This window comes from Zalophus californianus, chromosome 11 (assembly GCF_009762305.2).
Source record: "Zalophus californianus isolate mZalCal1 chromosome 11, mZalCal1.pri.v2, whole genome shotgun sequence".
Taxonomy (NCBI): Eukaryota; Metazoa; Chordata; class Mammalia; order Carnivora; family Otariidae; genus Zalophus; species Zalophus californianus.
Window position 1 is genome coordinate 89,315,928 of NC_045605.1, and position 21,886 is coordinate 89,337,813.

The following is a 21,886-nucleotide window of genomic DNA, read 5'->3' on the forward strand; positions in this document are numbered from 1 at the left end:
TGAAATTTAAAGCACTGTCTTAGTTTAACAAATTGTTGATGTCTATATATTGGGCATTTTTTTCCCCTTTCAGTGTGTCTTAACACAGAAGATGAGTAAGATATCACCTTCTTCCATATACCCAAATTTAAAAAAATGAACCCCAAACTGCCAATTATGATTAATATCCTTAATCACATTAGTCTCTACAATATTATTTTACCTTGAGGGAAGGTATTAAAGATAAGTCTAAGTTGGACCTAATTAACAGTAGTAATAGTTAAAAATTCCTTAAATAATCCTTTTTAATCTTTTCAGCCCTGTAAAATAAATATTTTATTAATTTCACTTTAAAGATGACAAGATGAAGCTTAGAAAAGTTGAGTGCTTTGCCCAAGCTAAAAACTGAAAGAATAAATATTTAAGCACCCAGACTAGTGTTTGCTCTTAGTCATTACATTATACTGCTTTTTTGAGGAGAGTCTGACTGTAATAACCCATAAAAGCTGTTATGATATATACATTTAATAGACATTCATTTAATATCTTAGGTGTTCCAGGCATAATAACAACAAATAATACAACAGTTTAAAGACATGACTTCTTTTAAGAGCACTTGTCTGAGAGATAACATGTGTATGAGAGATAACATGTGCCCAAATATAAGAATAGTCATGAATGCCAAGATACAGAAAAAGTATGATAAGAGGTCAGATGTGAGAGCTAATATTGCTAGGCATAGTATAGTTAAAGGCTATAATAGAAATGGGAAAACCCAGATACAGTGTGTAGTGAAGTACCTGTGTTTGGAATTTCGCCTTTGTTTTTTAGTAATGTGTCTTTCATTGATAAAATTGTTCTGACAGGGGTGCCTGGGTGGTGTAGTCAGTTAAGCATCTGCCTTCAGCTCAGGTCATGATTTTGGGGTCCTGGGAGAGAGCCCCGCATTGGACTCTCTGCTCAGTTCGGAGTCTGCTTCTCCCTCTCTCCCCTCTGATCTCTCTCACTTTCGCTCTCTCTCAAATAAAATCTTAAAAAAAATAAAATTGTTCTGACATTTTGTAGTTATTGTTTAATAGAGCACTTGGTTTTCTGCTCAGGATGTTGCCACCTGATTGCTACTCTAATTACCAATTGTATTGATTACATTTGTCAAAGGCAACCTTACTATGAATGTCTTTTCTTTAATAAGTGATGGATGAATACTTACATAGCACTTACTGAGGTTTAGTAAATTCCGCACTTTGCTTTTATTTCTCTTTAAAATGTAGCCACAGTAGAAATGTTCACTGTATGGTTAAACAAAGTCTATCAGGAATTGTCCCCCATGAATTGAAAAATACTCATAGTCTCAGAATTCTCTTAAATAGAATTGTTGATTTGTGTGTTTTGAGACCTGTATTGGTTGATTAGAATAAGGCCATTTCAAAGTTGGTGTTAAGATTTCGTCCCATAGTAGAAGTTGGATTCCATATAGTGTAACTGAAAGGCTACTAGGAAGAAATTTCTTTTTTTTAATATTTTATTTATTTATGAGAGATAGAGAGCACGAGCAGAGAGAGGGGCAGAGGGACAAGCAGAATCCTGCTGAGCAGGGAGCCCGATGCGGGACTCGATCCCAGGATCCTGGGATCATGACCTGAGCCAAAGGCAGACGCTTAACCGACTGAGCCAACCAGGTGCCCCTAGGAAGACATTTCTACCCATAAAATACCCCAAGCTTTCACACTTGCTGAAATTCTTCAATAACATTCATCCATCTGAATTAAGCATTGCCCCTGACTGTAACCTCTTTTAAAACGTGGGATTTTCTGAAGAGCCTCTCAATTAAGACCCACCTGATTTAGTCAGCAAATTCTTTAATATCCTAATGAACATCGAGGGGCAGGAATAGAGAGATAAGTACATAATATCTATATATAGATGATACATCATATATATAATATAAGGCATGATTCCTGTTACCCTCTTAATCCTCTTATATTCTATGGAACATTATGATTAGTAAATAATATTTGGCATCCATTAAATTCCATTAAAAATTCAACCATATGTAATCTCAGTATAATGTGATATGTCAAGCAAAATGTAACTACAGTCATAAAAATAAGAATTAATTCCAGATGGAATAAAGATGGAATATGGCAATTTTGGAAGGAAGAGATAACATGGAATATTAAAGAGAGAAGGTGAAATCTGAATTTGGACTTTGAAAAATGACCACAATAGGATCTAGAGTTTTCTGGGGATTCTTTGAAAGCTAATCAGATGAGAGACCAAACTGGTAGTACTAGGATTCTATTGAATTGTTCTGAATCCCAATTCTAAGTCACGTAATGCATAATCCATTAGTAATCTGCTGTGTGATTCTATGTAACTAGTTTCTTCATTAGTACTTTTGCAACCTTGCCAAAGAATCAATCCTAACCTGATTATCCTTGAACTTTCCCCCTTTCATCTATATTTTGTCAATGAAAATAATGGCATGAATATCGGATAATATAAATACAGTTTGGATCTCACAGTATGTCTGTGTCATCCAGTAGAGCAGATATTCACATAAGGAGAAAATACTCTAAATCAACTATAGAATTTTCTGCAGTAATGGAAATGTTCTGTGATTTGCACTATCCAGTATGGTAGTCTGGCTACTGAGCATTTGAAATCTGGCTAGTATGAATGAGGAACTGAATTTTTAATTATATTTCATTTTAGTTAACTTAAATTTAAATAGCCACACATGGTGTATTGGACAGTGCAGTTCCAGGAGGAGCAAAAAGTAGGCCCAGAGGAAAAGATTCATGTGTATTCAGAAATCAGATAATAATTTGTAAATGCTAGAGCATAGATGAATGCTATAGTGTATTTGAATATGAAGCTGGATAATAGCCTACGGTAAATTGGGAAAGATTTCCAATAGCAAGCCAAGCTGCAAGGTTGGCCAGGGACATTGAAGCCTGACTGACATGATGAAATCTCTTTTAGGACAATCTTGTTGGCATATGAGAGAATAATACAAGATAGGCGACAGGAAGTAGATATGGGATGAATGTTACAAAGAGACAAATGTAATGAAATTATAAATTAGAATTGTGACTATAGAACATAGAATGAAATAGTTAAATTTAAAAAATATTATAAGAGTAGAATTGACATAACTTATGATGGTCTGGGGTGTGTGTGTGTGTGTGTGTGTGTGTGTGTGTGTGTGTGTGTGTTGGTGAGTAGGGGAAAGAATATAATCATGAAGATAATTTGGAGATTACTAGCTTAGGTAATTAACAGATGATAATAATGTGGGAGCTAGAGGGAAATCCGGTTTGAGAGAGTATCCTAACAGTTAACTATTACAATAATGCTGTCTAGCAATCAGCAGGCAACTCTGTGGCTTTAAACACACATTTGTCATTTCTCATAGGTTTACAGGTTGATTGGGTTTTGGCTGAGCATTTCTTAGAGATAAGGAATGATAATATTACTTAGGGATATTAGCTGGTTATCAGAAATTTTTTTTTTACTAATTAAGAAAACTCTCAACTTGGTTGACTGTCTCTGTGACACATATCTCAACCTCTAGCTGGCAAATCTAAACATACTCTGATGGAAAACCAAAGGGAGTATCAAGTACTTTTTAATCCTCTGTTTGTGATAAGTTTGCTAGTGGCCTTTTGGCCACAGTAACTCATGTAACCAAACCCAGAGTCCACATAGGAGGGTGGTACCACAAAGAACATGAATAGAGAAAGACATGAAAACTTAGAGGCACAAATAGAATCACTTTACCAATATCTTCTCTCTGATTCATGTCTTTTCCACATGTAAATAATCCATATGCATATCCCATTTCCCTTTAATAATCTATATACTCATTGATCATTATATTAGACTGAGAGTCCAGGAACTCATGCTTTACATGAGGTCCATATAGTTTAGTTCGTCATCATCCAGAGATCTATACATTAGAAAGACAAGTTATTCTCCTCCCCGCCACCAAGTCTTTACATACTCATAACATAATCAGGTAAGTACAGGATAACTGCAATAGTCCATTTCATTTAAAATGTAGGGTGGGATATGGACTCTGAGAAACAAACTGAGGGTTCTAGAGGGGAGGGGGTGGGGGGTTGGGTTAGCCTGGTGATGGGTATTAAAGAGGGCACGTTCCACGTGGAGCACTGGGTGTTATGCACAAACAATGAATCATGGAACCCTACATCAAAAACTAACGATGTAATGTATGTAATGATATAATGTAAAAAAGACAACTAAAAAATAAAATGTAGGGTGGGGGACACATAGCAGTCACTGCTTCATAAAAACTGTAGAATCCAGTTGGAACAATGTTACAAATTCCCGCTACCCCAAGTGTGGGCGGGTTGGTGTTTCTTGATTAGACCAAGATTTGCTCCTTGGGATTGGCTCTCTAGACTATTGTTCTCTATTGTTCTATGTGAGTAAACTCTCTTTTCCATTATTTTTCACAGCTTAATGGCTCTGCACATTGGGATGTCTTTCCAGGTCTATTACCTTCACTTTTTAACTCCTGAAAAGATCATTGAAAAGTATACCCTTTCAGCTACTTTCTCAGCCTGATCTTGCACATAGAAAGGTATATGTCCCAAAATCTTTTGAAAGGCCTTGAAATATATTTTGAAATGCATAGATTCTTTTTAACTCTAGGCCAATGGCACTTTCACCAACATTGAAAAAGTATTGTGGGTTATCTAAAAAATAACAAATATTGTGGCTATCTAAAACACTTTTTTGATTCCATTTTGTGCTTGAAGTGTCACATCAAGAATTTTTTATTGAGGCATGCCTGTCTCTCCAGACTTATTCAGTGATATTTTGTGTGTCACTGTCTGCAGTGGGATAATGCCTTTCTGACTTTAAGAAATCCTTTTACTTAGTTAGGTGAGTCTCTCTTGATTTGATCTTTGCTCTTAGGTATTTTACTTTGAGAATTGTTTTCCCAGTTGAGAATTTGGAGACAAGAGACAATTTTATGCTCTCTCCTGAAAATACTGGTTCATCTATCTCATATACATAAACAACTCAGAAAAGCCAACACACTTTCCACTTTGTGCCTGGAAACCCCTGTTGCTCAATTCTGAAATTTTATTAGGTACATTTTACATCTTCCAACTTACTGCAAGTGACAATTACACCAGTTGTTTTGCCATTATAAAACATTTTTTAGCAGCATTCTCAGTATTGTTCTAGTCTTTGTTCAATGCCCATTCGAGAAGCCAATGAAACATGTTACTGTTTTTTGTTATGGTACTATTTACTGTCCAATGCTTCATTGCTTAGATCCTTAAATAATGGTGATTTACTAATGTTCATGAATCTACAAATGATATTCGTATGGCTTGTCTGACCATTTCTTTTGGCCTCAGCTTGGGATGCATATGTGAATGTTTCCTTGCTGTTGGCTGATGGCGTAAGATTACTGGGATGAGTGTACTTAATCCATGCCTATCAGCCTGCAGAAAGTGGACCTCATATTCCTAGGTGTCCAAGAATGGAAGTAGAAATATGCAAACACTTTTTTGGGACTTTTTTGCATCAAGTTTTCTGTTTTCCCATTGGCCAGAGCAAATCACATCACTTAATAAGTCCAAAATCCATGTGAGAGAGTATTAAAAATGCATGGGTACCAGGAGATATGGAAATTGTGTGTATCAGTGCAGTCAGTCTATCACAGAGAGCACAGAATGAGTTTGGTTTTGTATAAGAGAGGAGGCGAAGACGCCAAAGCAATATCATTGAGGTTCTTTATTCTAGGCTGTAAAGTCTGTATCTGTACTGAGGGGAATGAGAAAATAGTGAAGCATTTTAAGCAGAGGATCAATATGATACGGTTTTTCCCCCTGACAAATCACTCTGCAGCACTGTATAGGGATTTATGAAGATTATGGCTCAGAAGCAAGGGGACCAGTTAGAAGAATATTGTCTTAATTCAGGTGATAAATCATAAGTGCCCAGTAAATTAATAACAGTAGGAATAGAGGAAGTACTGCAGGATATTTGACCAGGGGAGAGAGGAATTAAAATTTGAAATCAGTACTTTTCTCTTACTATTTCAAAGAAGTGAAAGAAAAAAAAATAATGATGCCACTAATCCGAAGATAAGGTTGAAAATTTTTTCATTAAAAATGATCCCCAATTCCCTTCTTTTAATTTACAATTCTTATTTCAGACAGGTTTAGAATCTCCTCTAGATTCACAGTCTCAGTCTCAGGTAATTGACTGTAAGAAATTTGTTGATCCCCTCATTTGAAAAAGCTAACATAGCTTTCAGGAAAGGAAGCCTGTTGTGTTTTGAGTGTTATTCCAAACAAAAGTTCCTCTAAGCTTTGATTATTAATTTTTATCTTCCCCTATTAAATCACACTTTAGGATATGGACTTAATTCAGTGGTGTGCTGGAGCCGGCTCACATTGACCTGAGTCATCTTCGCTGTTGCTTCTGTGCAGTTTGTACCAGGCACAGAGTGAGACGCACACTTCTCTCTTGGCACTTAGTGTTGCAGGTGTTGAAAAAGAAAATGGTCATTTGTCTCACTGAGGTTGAACTGACTCTCCTGAAGTGGTTTTATTATCCAGGGTAAATGTCTTAGGGAATGTTTGCCAAATTGAAACATAATACTGCAAAGAAAAAGATACAGATGTAGGGATCCGAAGGGGTATGTGCACCCCGATGTTTATAGCAGCAATGTCCACAATAGCCAAACTGTGGAAAGAGCCAAGATGTCCATCGACAGATGAATGGATAAAGAAGAAGTGATATATATATATATATATATATACACACACACAATGGAATATTATGCAGCCATCAAAAGGAATGAGATCTTGCCATTTGCAATGACATGGATGGAACTGGAGGGTGTTATGCTGAGTGAAATAAGTCAATCAGAGAAAGACATGTATCATATGATCTCACTGATATGAGGAATTCTTAATCTCAGGAAACAAACTGAGAGTTGCTGGAGTGCTGGGGGGTGGGAGGGATGGGGTGGCTGGGTGATGGACATTGGGGAGGGTATGTGCTATGGTGAGTGCTGTGAATTGTGTAAGACTGATGAATCACAGACCTGCACCCCTGAAACAAATAATACATTATATGTTAAAAAAAAAAAAGAAGAAAAAAGCAGGAAGGGAAAAATGAAGGGGGGAAATCGGAGGGGGAGACGAACCATGAGAGACTATGGACTCTGAGAAACAAACTGAGGGTTCTAGAGGGGAGGGGAGAGGGCATGGGTTAGCCTGGGGGGATGGGTTGTGTATAACTGGGTGTTATACGCAAACAATGAACCATGGAACACTACATCAAAAACTAATGATGTAATGTATGGTGATTAACATAACATAATAAAAAAATGTTTAACCTTAAAAAAGAAAGAAAGAAAGAATAATATAATGAGATATTTATGAAATAGTTCAAGAAAGATGCACACACACATACATAAATATGTTTGTTTGTTTTTTGAATAGACTCCATGCCCAGTGTGGAGGCCAATGTGGGGCTTGAGCTCACAACCCTGAGATCAAGACCTGAGCTGAGATCAGGAGTCAGATGCTTAACTGACTGAACCACGCAGGTGCCCCTGGGTTTTGTTTTTTTTTTAAATTAGGAATTTTATCCATTCTTTAACAAGTACAATAACTTGTGTGGTTGGGGGAGAAAGAAGTTAAACTCTTTTGGACATGATTTTGAAAGCAAAGTAGTTCAAGGAAAAGGCAGCCTGACTGAATGTCAAATATTGAGTGGGGGCCAATTCAGAATTAATTCTAAAAAAGCAAATTCTAGAGGAAAGCAAAGATAACCTCTTTAAAAATATTATAAGGAGTAACTCATCATAGGTAACTCCAGTACCTACCTTAAGTTGCCTATAGTAAAATGCTTTATAGGCCTGTTTGTAGAATTTTTGCAACAGACTTAGTTCAGATTGTCTCCCTGTATGTATTGTTTGAAGTTATGAATTTGGATGCACCCATTCAAGAAACACTTTTAAGAAAATCCCTATCCTGGAACATAACAGAGAATCTTTACCTTGGTATCTAATGAAATAATTGATATTCAGATAATAATTGACCAAGGCAAATCAACAGTAAAATTTAAAAATAAGTAAATTTATTGGGTAAATACATATCTACTGTGATTCTCAGCCTGTTTATATTAAATGCCTTTTGCATCTAGTTTTATGTTTATTTTTCATTTTACATTCTGCTCACTCCTTTATAGTCTTCTCACCTGTGAATAAAATTTATAATGCTGTGCTGAATCTCCACTGATGAGGTTAAAGACATGAGACATAGCCTTTAGTCTTTGCAGTACAGGAATGGGCAGTGTAAGGCAAGGATTGCCTTTGATGCACAGTGTCCATGGAGAGAGGAGCAAGGGGTGATGATTGTCTCCCTTGTTAAATGTTTCTCTGTTTCTCATGCATTTGCCTTTTCCTTGTTAATCATGAGCCTGGGTAAACTGAGTTTCTTCACTCTAGAAAGGAGCAACTTCCTTTGGTTTTATCTCAGGCTAGGGCAAGACTTAGGAGCTTCACACCTGTGCCTCTTCCTAGGACACCAATCTAGAAGAGAAGTATCTAGCCAGACTCATTGAAAAAGGATTCCATGAGACTCAGGTGGTCCCACCAGCTCTTGGTCATGTTACCACATTTAAAATTGTAGTTGGAAGAGAGAAAGGATAGTATCAGAGGAGGAGACATGGCAATAGACCCATCACTAAACGGTGGTATGATGGATTAAAAATGGCCACAGTTCTTTCACCACTTCTAGAATCTAGACTGAAATCTGCTGAAAGTAGATCTTAAGAGTTCTTACCAAAAACAAACAAAACTATGTGAGGTGATAGGTATGTTAATTAACTTGATTGTGGAAATCATTTCACAATGTATACATCCTGTTGTACACTTTAAATATATACACTATTTGCCAGATTATGCCTCATTGAACCAACTGGATGATAGAACTGGCCTGTGAACTCCTGTGATCTGGTTCCAGAGTCCATGCTTTTGGACTACCACACTGTTACTGCCTTTCAACCAAGCTGCCTGCAAATGTTAGAGGGATTTGTCTTCCCATGGAATGCCTTTGAGAAGGCCTTGTGAAGACTTCTGAGCAGATAGAGGACACAGCCTTCTCATTATATTATAGTCATGCTGTGTATGAGAAAATTAGGGAGACATTTTTCATTAAATCTCTGGTGTGATTGCATTGCTACTTAAATTGCAATCTGAAAATGAAAGAGCATTTCTTTAGTCATTAAAATCACACCAAAAACTGATGTGGAAAGGAGGATTACTATGCAGTGGGTGGCAAAAAGGGGCTGATTTAGTAATGACATAATTTGTGTTTGCATGCTTAAGCTCTCTCTCTCAAGCATCCTTGAATATAGTAGATGTGAGCCTGTTAATCAATTGTGTTTGTAAAAAAAAAACAAAAACCAAAAAAAAAAAAAACAAAAAAAACCTTACACCACTTACTCTTCTCTACGAATAATTCATATCCTTGGTGCAATTGATATCCCATAGTGATCCCTAGTAGTGTGTGCATATTGCCAAATGTTAAGAAAGCTTTAAAAATAACTAAAATGTACCATGAAAGTAATTTAATAGAACTCATATTGTGATCCTAGGTTCTTGATTGACTTTTATCATCTTTGTTTGCTCAGTCAAGAGCCTGCCGTCACCATGAAATTAACAATGTTCAACCCTATTAAATGAAGCTTAAAAAGTTATGGAGTCTGAATGTTACACTAATACCATTTTATAACTAAAACCTTGTAATTCATTTCCTTTGAAACTGTCTTATAAATAATCTCAAATTTGCATTTATTTAAGCAGTCATTTGATATGAGGGGTTTTTTTTCTTTCTTTTTTTTTCTTTTTGGCTTCTAGACTATGAGATTAAGTCCAATAATTTTAAACTGAAATGTAAAAATCTAATTGTAGTCTTTCTGATTCTATCGTTTGGAACTTACTATAGTATTTCAGGATTAGTGAATTTGTTTCATATTTTCATTAATTATGAGTGGAAAGAAAAAAGATAAACAGTGTTTCCATGATTGAATTCTAGCCCCAGCTATGCATGGTTTTGTTGGGGGAAATATTTTTTGTAAAATCTCTTGTTGCTCCCAAATCATGTAACAATAATATAGAACTTTTGAAAATGAATAAGTGATCCAAGGAGAATAGTCTACCTTTGAATAGATAGAGATGTAAAAAACTAATAACAACCAACATTTATTGAGTACTTGCTGTGTGCCAGGTATGATTTAAATACTTTACATACACTTCTGATCCAATTGTTCAACAACCCAAGCTAATGTTTATTAATATTGGAAATCCACTCTGGATCCCTTTACTCTTTGGATTCTACTTCTACTTACCATCCTGAAGGAAGAGAACCAGTTATCTGTAATGGCCCTCATAGTCTAAATTTGATCCATAAGCACTGGGAAGGGAAAAAAAAATCTGTCATTCTGTTTCCTAGATTTGCAGAGAACTTATAGGCAGGAGAGGACACTGGGTTGTTAGAGAAAACCCTAACCTATAGCATGTCACTGTTCTTATTAAGCATGGATGATGGATTTAAGTGTATCATGTGTTTCTCCATTCTTTCTTTTGGCTTTATTCAGTAACTTTTTAAAAGAAAAATACAGCCATAAAAGTGGTAATAGCTCATAATGTGATTATAGTAGTGAGAAATTAGAAATGACTTTTAAATGGAGAAATTATTACATATGTTTAAAATTAAAGAAATATTACTTAGATATGAAGACTGCTTATAGTGCCCAAACCATATTTTCTATAAATATTAAGAGGGAAAGGCTGAAATGTAAACTCAGTATGAACATTGAACTATATAAAATTACCTTTGTAACAACACAAGTTGAAAAATTAGAATTTTTTTTTTTTTAAGATAATGGAACTTTGGATAACTTTATTTCTTTGAGAACTTACTTACAAATGTAAAAGTAAAAATCTGACGGAAGAATTACTTCAAAAATTAGCAATGACATCTTGTGCATGAATTTTCTCTCTTCTGTGTCTACTAAAAATAAAGCAAATGGTTTCTAACCGGAATGTATTTTTGAGTGTACAAATACACAATTACTCATTTAAATCTAAAGTTTTATTTTTAATGAGTCACTTGCTGTAGTACATCAATCAAAGAAAGCATCCTTCGGGTTTCCAAGGTGGTTAGCACTGTGTGGAACACATCTCTATTTCCTTAGAATAATTTTAGCTTAAATTGGAACTTGCACTGCTCAGGGTTCAATATAGTCCAGAGCACAGAATTCGTTACTTCCTAGTAAAAGTTCCTGTCCATTCATAATTGCCCCAAGATATAGTAGGTGATTTCCCTAGTCAATTTCGAACTTTCTGTCTTGGTTAGTTGTAGCACTGTGTGTTGTTCAAAACCTCTATATAATACCACCTTAAAAGTTTTATGAGAAAATGTGGTATTCCTCTAGGAAAACAAAGTAGAACAAGTATCAATATTCTGGCACAACTATGAGGCAAAGGAATATTTAAAAAAATCAGAAAAAGAAAATCACTTAAATCTGTTACTCAAACATTACCTTAGGGAGTGGCTCAGTTGAGACAGTAAGTAGCCTGTGTCTCCAGCGTCTCCATCCCCTGCAATTATAGCACATTTAGAAATCAACAGAAACCTTGAAGTGTCAGAGATACACTGTGCCCTCTACATCTGCAGTTACAGAGATGCTGCCAGGGTGTTTGAGGCTTCAGCAAACTTACCCTCATTCCACAAGGTGGGGTTGTTTCTGTGTGAAATAAAAGAGCAAGAGGCTCAACCTGAGATAGGTTCTTACCCTATTTCTAGAACAAAAAATCTATTTTGTCATTAAAGAAGAAGAAAAGACAATTTTGTGAATGTATAAGATGGAAGTTCTTGGTGAACTTTATTTTATTTATTTTTAATTCTAAGCAATGCTTTATCCAGATTTGAAATTGAGATGATTCTGTTCCTGACCCAATAATTAAATAACATGAGTAATATTTGTTAATTCAACAAATAGTTATTGATTTTCTCCTATATGCCAGGACTGCCTTTCACAGCTTGAATATAGGGAACTGAACAAATCAGTAAAAAGCAATCACAACAAAAGTCTTGATGGAGCTTATATTCTCTCAGGGCTGTGGAGGGCCCTCTGAGTTGAAGATGGAACACACAAAACAAACACATAACCCAATCAGATAGCATACTAGATGATAATATGTTCTAGGGAGAAAGTAAAAAGAATGGAGGATGCCCAGGGTTGGGGGTAGGGTATTGTTACAATTGAATGATTTGATCTCTGAATACTCCCCTGAAAAGGGGATACAGCTTGCTAATGGACTGGATGTGGGAGTAAGATAAATCATGATTCCCAGATCACAAAACTTATTATATTGTCAGATTTTTTTTCCAAGTCCATAAAAAGTGCTCCTAGAAGTTTAGCTTTTGGCCTGTATATCTGGTTTGGGATCAGTATAGGCTATCCAAGACAGCTTGTATGCACTTGAGCTTCATCATAGAGTAATTAGCAGTTTTTCCATTTAAACACCTAAAATAATGGTACTTCCTATGATCAGTGGTATCTTAAGACTCTGAAATGCCAGTAGTATTATCCCTAATATCTGATAGTCCTTAACTTATTCTCATAGGACATTTGGTTTTATGTTTTGCATAGATGTGAGATTATTACAACATAAAGGTGGAAAACTATATTTCTAAAAGTGGAACTAGTTTTTGTGAAGATTTTCAAATGAAGAGAGGAAGAAAGCTCACGGTTATTGAATATTTTTGTCCAGTCCTGGGGTTGGTGTTTCCATTCTAAGTATCTAATTTAATTATCACAGTAATTTAGAAAGAGGAGAAAGCTGTGATTCTGTCCATTTTGCATGGGCAATGAGATTGAAGGGGTTACGAATCTTGTTCAAAGTCATTCAGCACATATGAGGTATGGAGCAAAGACCTAGCCTTGGTCCTTTGTCTCCAAGGCCTACGCCTTTTACACGTCCCAGAAAAAAAACAAAGGAGATTCATCAGGAAGACTTTTTAAAAAGAAATTATAAATGACTGTTAAAGAGTACAGACTTGGAAGCCAAGCACTACCATTTGTGTCTCAGCTCTTCGACCTGGTAGTTTTGTGACATTGAGCAAGTTCCTTAGCTAACCTGTGCTTTGAGTTTCTCATCCATAGAAGGGGGAAATATTAGTAGCTAGCACATGGAGATGTTGTAAGGATTCAATGAATTCAACGAAAGAACAAATTGGTGGAATGAGCAACTGGTTCTCCCTTTTTCCTAGTCACTCAGACTTGTCCTTTCTCCTTATGTCTGGACCTGGACTGATAAAGATTCCCATGAGGAGTGATCTTGCTGCAAATTGGACAGCATCTCTGAGAACTCAGTTCCATACTCGAAATGGCAGTATCAGCCTGTGTTCAGAAACTGATGGACATAGAGGGTTTCTGGTCCAGCTGTGACAGTAGCAGAGGCAACGATAAAAGAGACAGCAGGATGGAACGTCCACTTGATCTGTGGTTCATAGGTCAACAGTGGCGAGATTTTCTGCATAACTGCCCTCTTATCTTCTTCTGTCTCACAGTGCTTTCACCACTTGTTTGTTTCACTAATGAGACTGATTATGCTACTGGAACTGATGGAGGCCCACATGATTCCAAATTGAAGAGATTGGAAATGACACAGATTGAGTGCTGGTAAAACTGGTCCACTTAACTTGTGTTTAAATACCTGTTGTGTGGCTTGGGTATTTGAGTATCTATGATGTGAATAGGTATGATGTGTACCTATTACATGAACCAGATCTTGAAATATTGAAGGAAATAATGCCTCGAAGACAACAGAATAAAATATTACATAATGATAACATGGAGTGCCTTAAAATAAGTGCCAAAAGACACATAAGTTCTGTGTGGTGTGGTTCAAAGGACAATTATCATGTCTGGCTTATGGAATCATGTGAGACATTATGGGGAAGATGTGTTTGAAATGGGTCTTGAAGAATGATGCCATCTAGACAAATAGATAGGGAGAGAAGGTACTGAGCTCCTTCCTCATCCTCCCCTCAGTATATGTAGCTTACTTGGGGGTGGAAATTGTAGTAGCTGGCTTGCAGTATCATTGGAAAATTTACTGAATTCATGTTTCAACATCAGAGGTGTAGACAAGATAACATTTTGAGGGAAGCTCACAAGATCAATTTTTACAAAGATTTTTATTGGTTAAGATCTTTTCCACATTGCAACATATTTACATAGTTCTTCCCCATTAAAGCTTTGTTTTCTTACAACCACACATGTATCATAATAGTTGGCATGATGTTATTAAGAGAAAGCATGAACCTGCAATTAAAATCTTTATTCACAGTTTGGAAGTAGAATTTCTCAGGAGTCACAGTTGTTAACCTCATTGGCCTGGACAAGTAAACTGATCAGTTTCTTCATTGTTGGGAAACTCTGACATTTTGCCAATAATGATATTGGTCAGTTTCATAAACTTAATTTCCAATGTCCAGTATCAGTACTTTAAGCCTTCCTAGAAAATGTAGGGAAAAAAAAATAATCCAGCTCTGTGAATGTACATGAATTAGAATGAAAAGACTCAAAATCATCTTTAGATAAAAAATACATGTAGGCGATGACCAAAGATACAGGATGAAAACCAGTTCTTAGAAGAGTGCTATAAACATAAATGAAACAAACTGATGTGAAATGAAGGCCAAAACAGCACTGAAATATCCATTGACCACAGACTGCTGCTCTTTTGTGTGTGTCTCTCAATGCCTTTCCATGGATTTGTTGTTGAACATGAACTTGGGTTTGGCAGGCTGCCCATGTGGAAAAATCCAGCGTGGAATTGGAACTGCTGATCTCAGTCTCTGATGAGAGGTCAAAGCTAGAAATGTAGTTGTGAAAATCCCTCACACAGATATGATAGTACAACTATGGGAGTGTTTGGCATAAAAGGTTAGAACAGTGATTATTAATCCTAAGGATTACCCCAGCACTGTATTATAAAAACACAGATCACAGATTGTATACTTGACCACTTGGATCAGAATCTTTTATCTCCATGTACACATGTATAAATTGTTTTAATTCAGGAAAGGTCTTTCAAAAATAACCACAAATTTGAAAACAGAAGCCATTTTTCTTTTTATATGTATTAAACAAATCCAAAAGTATTTCTGTGCTCTATAGCTTATGCATTATTAGAATCAAAGAAATGTTGCATTAGAAGTGCTTTTATATCTACAGTATTAATTAATTCTTTAACTTGTGCCAAATAATTAATTTTTATATAAGCATTTCTTCATTCTGTTTTACCAAGTATCCATTAACTGTAGTCTCTACAACTGCTAATATTTCATAATTAATGCATAATTCATAAACAAATAGCTTAACATGGAACCTTGTTTATTAACAAGTAGCCCCACAAAGGAACTAATCTCTCAACAGTACAAAAGAGTGTTTTTAAGAATTGGAGATCTAGGGGCACCTGGGTGGCTCAGTGGGTTAAGCGTCTGCATTCAGCTCAGGTCATGATCTTGGGGTCCCTTCTCCCTCTGACCCTCCTCCTGCTCATGCTCTTGCTGTCTGAAATAAATAAAATCTTTATAAAGAATGTGATAGTCCCATTTCTTCCTTACACATTCTGAACGTGGAGATAGCCACATCCTCTAAATTGTAGATGGTTGTGCTCAGATGAAAGTAAGGCCCACTTGTTTTGCCACTTTCCATAATCAAGGTTCTTGCTGAAGTGTCCAGGTTTGCATGTTCTTCTTGAGCTTCCCCTCCATTAAGGTAATGACTGTGCCTTTGGTGTAATCATAGATTTTGAAGGATTGTGCTGTGAACTAGGCCAAGCGAATACTACTTTCTACTAAACTCCAGGAAGTAGTTCCCCTCCACAAATGCATTTTAAATTATATATTTTGAGGGGCGCCTGGGTGGCTCAGTCGTTAAGCGTCTGCCTTCGGCTCAGGTCATGATCCCAGGGTCCTGGGATCGAGCCCCGCAGCGGGCTCCCTGCTCTGCTGGAAGCCTGCTTCTCCCTCTCCCACTCCCCCTGCTTGTGTTCCCTCTCTCGCTGTGTCTCTCTCTGTCAAATAAATAAATAAAGTCTTTAAAAAAATAAATTATATATTTTGATATTTAACTCCTTTCGTATATAGCCTATCACCTGCCCTTTTGCCCTAAGAAATTTTCAAGATGGGGCTTTCATTGCCCTCAAGAAACGTTATAAAATTCTTTTTATGTTATGGCATCAGCTCAGCCTGTTTCATTTGCAATCCTGCTATAAAATATAGTCTCACACTCAGAGTTCTAATTATTGTAAGTAAAAAGAGAACATGTGTGTGTGTGTGAGAGAGACAAAGAGAAGCTATACCCTAAATCTATGATTATACATGATTGTATAAAAAATTTTAGAGATCAAAAATTTAATAGCTCTAAAGAAAGAAAGGTACTATGGAGGTGAAGCATTTCTAAAGCAAAAGGCTGATAATACTATAGGACAGAGTGAATAAGAAAATTGTACACCTGGGCAAGTGATAACAATTGTCTTGGTACTGATGAAAATATGTGGAATTACTCTTAGCACACCAGGATTTGCCCTACTGCTTTATTTTTATTTTTCCACTTATATAAAACTTTTAAAGAGAAAAAAAACCCTAAAAACATATAATGACATAAAATATATGTTAGAAATTCTGGCAATGCGCTGTCAAGAAATCGAAAAGCAAGTTGAAAATTATTTTTTTAAAATTTGTTCTTTCAGCGAATACTTAATGAGTTCTTATTTTGAGCTGAATGCTGTTCTAGATGCTTTGTGGCAGTCAAGATAGACTCAGTCACTATTTTCATGACATTTACTTTGTGGAGATAGAAATACATAAGAGTCAAGTAATTTTCATAAGGTCTGACGAGTGTTAGGAGAAGAGACATAGAAGGTGCAGAGGGAACTTGTAACAGCGTTGGGGTACAATAACCATTCTGTGCAGGTGATGAAGCTGGAGGGATATCTGGTCAACAGGAAGACACAGCCAAGGTTGTGAGGTCTAAGAAAAGCTGTGGGGTTCCAGAGAGGGATGGAAGTTCCAAACACCTGGCAGGTGGAAGCACTGGACGTGGTGCTGGACACTGGAAGATCATCACAAGGAGGTGAAAGCGGGAAAGAAGGACAGGGCCCCCATAGAGGCACCCTGACAACTGGGAAGCCACTGAAGGATTTTAAGCAGAAGAATGAGCTGGTTAGATTTTTGAAGCTACTCTGCGTGCTATGATGGAGGAGTTGGGGTGAATCACATGGAGACTGTAGGGAGGTGAGAGAGTGGGTAGCTTAGACCAAGCAGAAGTCAGGAGGTTGGAGCTGTCATTAGTTACGTCCTGCTCTGTTAGCCTGAGAAACTTATCAATGGGCAGAGGCCTCATGTTATATTTCAAGAACGTGTATGTCTTCTTCCGGAATTCCTTCTCCCATAAGAAGTCCATTCAGTTCAATGGGTTCCCCAAAATTATTTTAACTACTATTTGGCTTTGAGCACTATTTCATCATTTTGTATTTTAGGAGTAGATTATGAGCTAAAAATGGTAAAACTAGTTTGTGTTTACTACTTACCAAGTCTTTTGTAGATAGTCTCCAAAATCTCTTTAGAATATATGAGTAAGAGGGCACCTGGGTGGCTCAGTTGGTTAAGCATCTGCTTTTGGCTTAGGTCATGATCCCAGGGTCCTGGGATCTAGGCCTGTGTCAGGCTCCCTGCTCAGTGGGGAGTCTGCTTCTCCCTCTGCCCCTCCCCTGCTCATGCTTGCTAGCTCTCTCTCTGTCTCTCTCTGAAATAAATAAATAAAATCTTTAAAAAAGAATATATATAAGAAGTATTCTTAGTTCCTGTATTTGAGGACTCAGCCATTGTTGAAGTAGGAAATCTCCCACTTAAACATAATAAGGTATATTAACATAACAGGTTGTCTGTTCTGGTTACTACTGTTGCTTGTGTAAGACCTTCATCTAAGTACATTCCGGTTAACATAGGAATGTAAAAGTCGATGAAGTACTTTTTATTTTCCAAATGTGGCTGTACAGTATCTCCCATCCCTTGTCCTTTTTGAACTTTACTACTCTACCATCCACATGTGGTCCCCAATTACCCTCTTCTTGGAATCTGAGCTGGCTTGAAGTTAGTTTGTAAACAGTTCAATTTGGCAGAAGTGATGCAACATGATTCTCAAGACCTGGTCATAAAAGGCAACACGATTTCTGGCTTGTTAGCTGGGAAGCATAACTTTGGAGCCCTGAGAAATGATGTAAAGACTATCTTGAGGGGACCATGCTGTGAGGAAATGCAGGCCTCATGAAAAAGCCATGTGAAGTATTCTGCTCAACTGCTCTGGTTCTGGTTCCAGCCAGTAGCTAGCACTGGCTATCAGACACGTTTACACAGTCCTAGCCCCCTGTGTTCAAGTCACCTCAGCCTTTGCACCTTTCCAGCTGAGGCTTCAGATGAGGGACAGACACAGATCGTTCTTGCTATACTTTATTCATTACAGACACACAGAATCCATGAGCCTAATTTTTTTAATCATTATTTTGGGGTGGTTTTGTTACACAGCAATAGTAACTGGAACAGTTAATGTGATTCCCAAACATTGTGTTTACAGAGGAGAGTTAATATGAACCAATAATATTTAAAAGAGGAATGCTGTCTTATGGAAATTAGGATTTAATTTAAAAAATACAATGGTCAGGAATATCAAGTCCTTTGGTTTTTCTATTGTTTGTGTAATTGGGTCAAGGTGAGATTAGAAATATGAGAGAGAGAGAGATTATTGGCACTAAATAAACTTATTTGAATTTAGCCTTTTCAAAAAAAAAAAAACAGGAAAAACTCTCTACTTCTTAGAATTTCATTATAAGACCATCCTTAGTTTTCAAGGTTTTTCATTTGTTTTGCTGGACTTTGCATCAAAGAGGGAAAAAATGATAAAACACTAGATAACAAATAGATGCTTTTATAATGCTGTGAAAGATAAGAATAAATAAGTTCTAGGATCTGAGAAACTCACTGAATTGTTCATCATAAAATGCACTCAGTTAATTTTTCATCTCTTTTTTTATTTCTAGATTTTAAAGGAACATAATTATATGTGTGTTGTGTTAAGACTTAATCAAAAGGGAGAGAAGCAGAGAGTCACATAATTTTAACAATCCAAATTGTATTCTTTTCCAGAAGCTGAGGAGCTCTTTAGACTTTATCTAACATTCTGTGTGCTATCCTGCCATGACACTGAGGTCTGTAGCTTCTAGTTACTTAATGCCACTTAAAATCATCAGGCTTATGTTGTGTCCCTTTCTCATTGCATGAAGATTTACAAACAGGAGATAAGATCAGTCAAAATTATGCATATCAATTCAGCAATGATAGATGAATCTAGGCACTTTCCTGTTTACAAAGGAATGAAATACATTTTTGATCAGAGAAAGTTGAGAGGTTGCTTGTGTTTCTTGTTGCTCATAGCTATTGAGTAAGATTATGTAATTATTTAAATACTGTACAGATTTTTACAAAGCCTATGCATGTCAAACATGCAAATTTAGTTCATTGGAAGCATTACAAAATTCTGTTAGTCTGGTATAAATATAGTGCTGATGAAAGATTGCCAACATGGATAATGAAAGAATATTTTCCTACAGAACCATGTGTTCAAGTGGCCATTTAATAAATATTCCTCTTTACACTACTATAATGCGTTGGTGATGGTTTCTCTGCCAAGTTTTTCGGTTATGCTGTATCTCTAATCTGGAAGACTTTCTATTCAAAATGATAGAAAAATTGTAATAATTAAAAATAAAACAATAATTAAAAACTGCCTTATTGAAATGCATTAAAAACCATGGAAATTCAATTGTTTTCATAACTATTATGAAATGCTTCCAAGAAATACTGTGAAAAATAAGACAATATGATAAGCATTGCAGGAGGTAAAAGAAAAATTCATCTGATATTGTTCCTGACCTCAAGGCTATATAAATATTTTTATATAGAACAGGAAGTGTGATGGGTGTTAATAACCATAAAACAAGGAAACAGAAGAGTGGACACCTCCACAGGCTTCTCATCTTTTTTGTTCTGTTCTGAGATCACTTCTGTCTGTTCTACACACAACAGCAGAAAGACCTTAAAGCACAAAAAAGTTAACGTCTTACCATATTGGGACCCTGTCAGTGGCATTCTGCCTCATTCAGAGTAAAATCCAAATGTCTGATAGAACCTCCAAAACCGTATGTAACCTGGTCTCTGGCTGCTTTGTTGACGCTATCTTAGGCCATTCTTTCCCTTCTTTACTCTTGAGTTACACTTTGTTTTTGGTGTTCCTTAAACATTTCCGCCATGGTCTTGCCTCAGCCTGGGTAAAGTGCTTCTCTAGGGTTTCCCATGGCAACATTGTCTCTTAGTTGAGGTCTCTGTATTACCCTTGGAGAAGGGGATTGTGTAGGCCACACAACTCACGTCTCATGACTCAGATGTTCTTCCTCATTGTGAATTAATGAAGTCAGTTTAAAATGAACAAGTGGGGAGCGCCTGGGTGGCTCAGTCATTGGGCATCTGCCTTCAGCTCAGGTCACGGTCCCAGGGTCCTGGGATCGAGCCCCGCGTCGGGCTCCCCGCTCCGTGGGAAGCCTGCTTCTCCCTCTCCCACTCCCCCTTGCTTGCGTTCTGCTTCTCACTGTGTCTCTCTCTGTCAAATAAATAAATAAATAAATAAATAAATAAATAAATAAATAAATAAATAAATAAAATCTTTAATAAATAAATAAATAAAATGAACAAGTGGGAAACAATCACAAAAGGTGGGAGACGAATAGGTGGGATTGGATAGTCCCACCACGCCGAAAGTATTGGTAGTACGGGTCCAGGGGGGTAGTTGCAGACATCTGGATTTCAGTGTCCTTGGCACCAAGGATTGGAGCTCCTTGTGTAACCGAACCAATGTGAGCTTGCTCCTTCGTGAGTCAGAAAACTGCACCAGGTTGAGTTTTTGCAGCAATTAGGAGGATTGTGGGAGTGGCTTCTAATGCCATGACTCCCTGAGCAAGGGTGAATGGGTTCCTTTATTTAGGGTTAGGATGAATATTTAGACAGGTAACCCTTGTCATCATATGTAGAGGAGGGCATATGGACACACTTGTACCTTAAGGAAACATGCTTGTACATACATTGTGTTATGTAAATGAGGCTCGTGCTGCTTCGTCTTTTTTTTTTTTTTAAAGATTTTGTTTATTTATTTGACAGAGAGACAGCAAGAGAGGGAACACAAGCAGGGGGAGTGGGGGAGGGAGAAGCAGGCTTCCCGCCGAGCAGGGAGCCCGATGCGGGGCTCGATCCCAGGACCCTGGGATCGTGACCTGAGCCAAAGGCAGACGCTTAACGACTGAGCCACCCAGGTGCCCCTCGTTCTTCTTCTTGGGTGGAGATTTTAGTATTATAAATGAGGTAAAGGTAGTTGTTGGTCATTCTAGAAGTCACTCCGCAGTCCGTCTGTGCAGGTGTGAATCGAGGCTTACACTCAAACTGCTCTGGGTGGTCTGGGCTGGCTTGAGGTTTTGTCAGGGTAGTGACTATGCTGGAGTGCTTGCATTTTCCTGAGTTAAGAGAGAAGTTGGAAAGAAGAGCTCAAAGAAAATGTGGGATAGAGGTCAGTGAGTAGAAGCAGGTGGGCAGTAAAGGTCAAATCTTGGAGAGTAGCTGGTGGCACTTGTCCTAGTGAAGTTTACTTTCTAAAGAACAGGGTATAAGACTTTAAGGCTCTGCCTAGTGACCCAGTTGTAGGTAAGAATAATTTTATA

The 21,886-nt window shown here is 37.1% G+C and overlaps 1 pseudogene; it reads left to right on the plus strand.

Annotated features, from left to right (window-relative positions):
- Positions 1–19,356, plus strand: part of LOC113913601 — a 55,760-nt pseudogene extending 36,404 nt beyond the window's left edge.
- Positions 19,357–21,886: the final 2,530 nt, after the last annotated feature.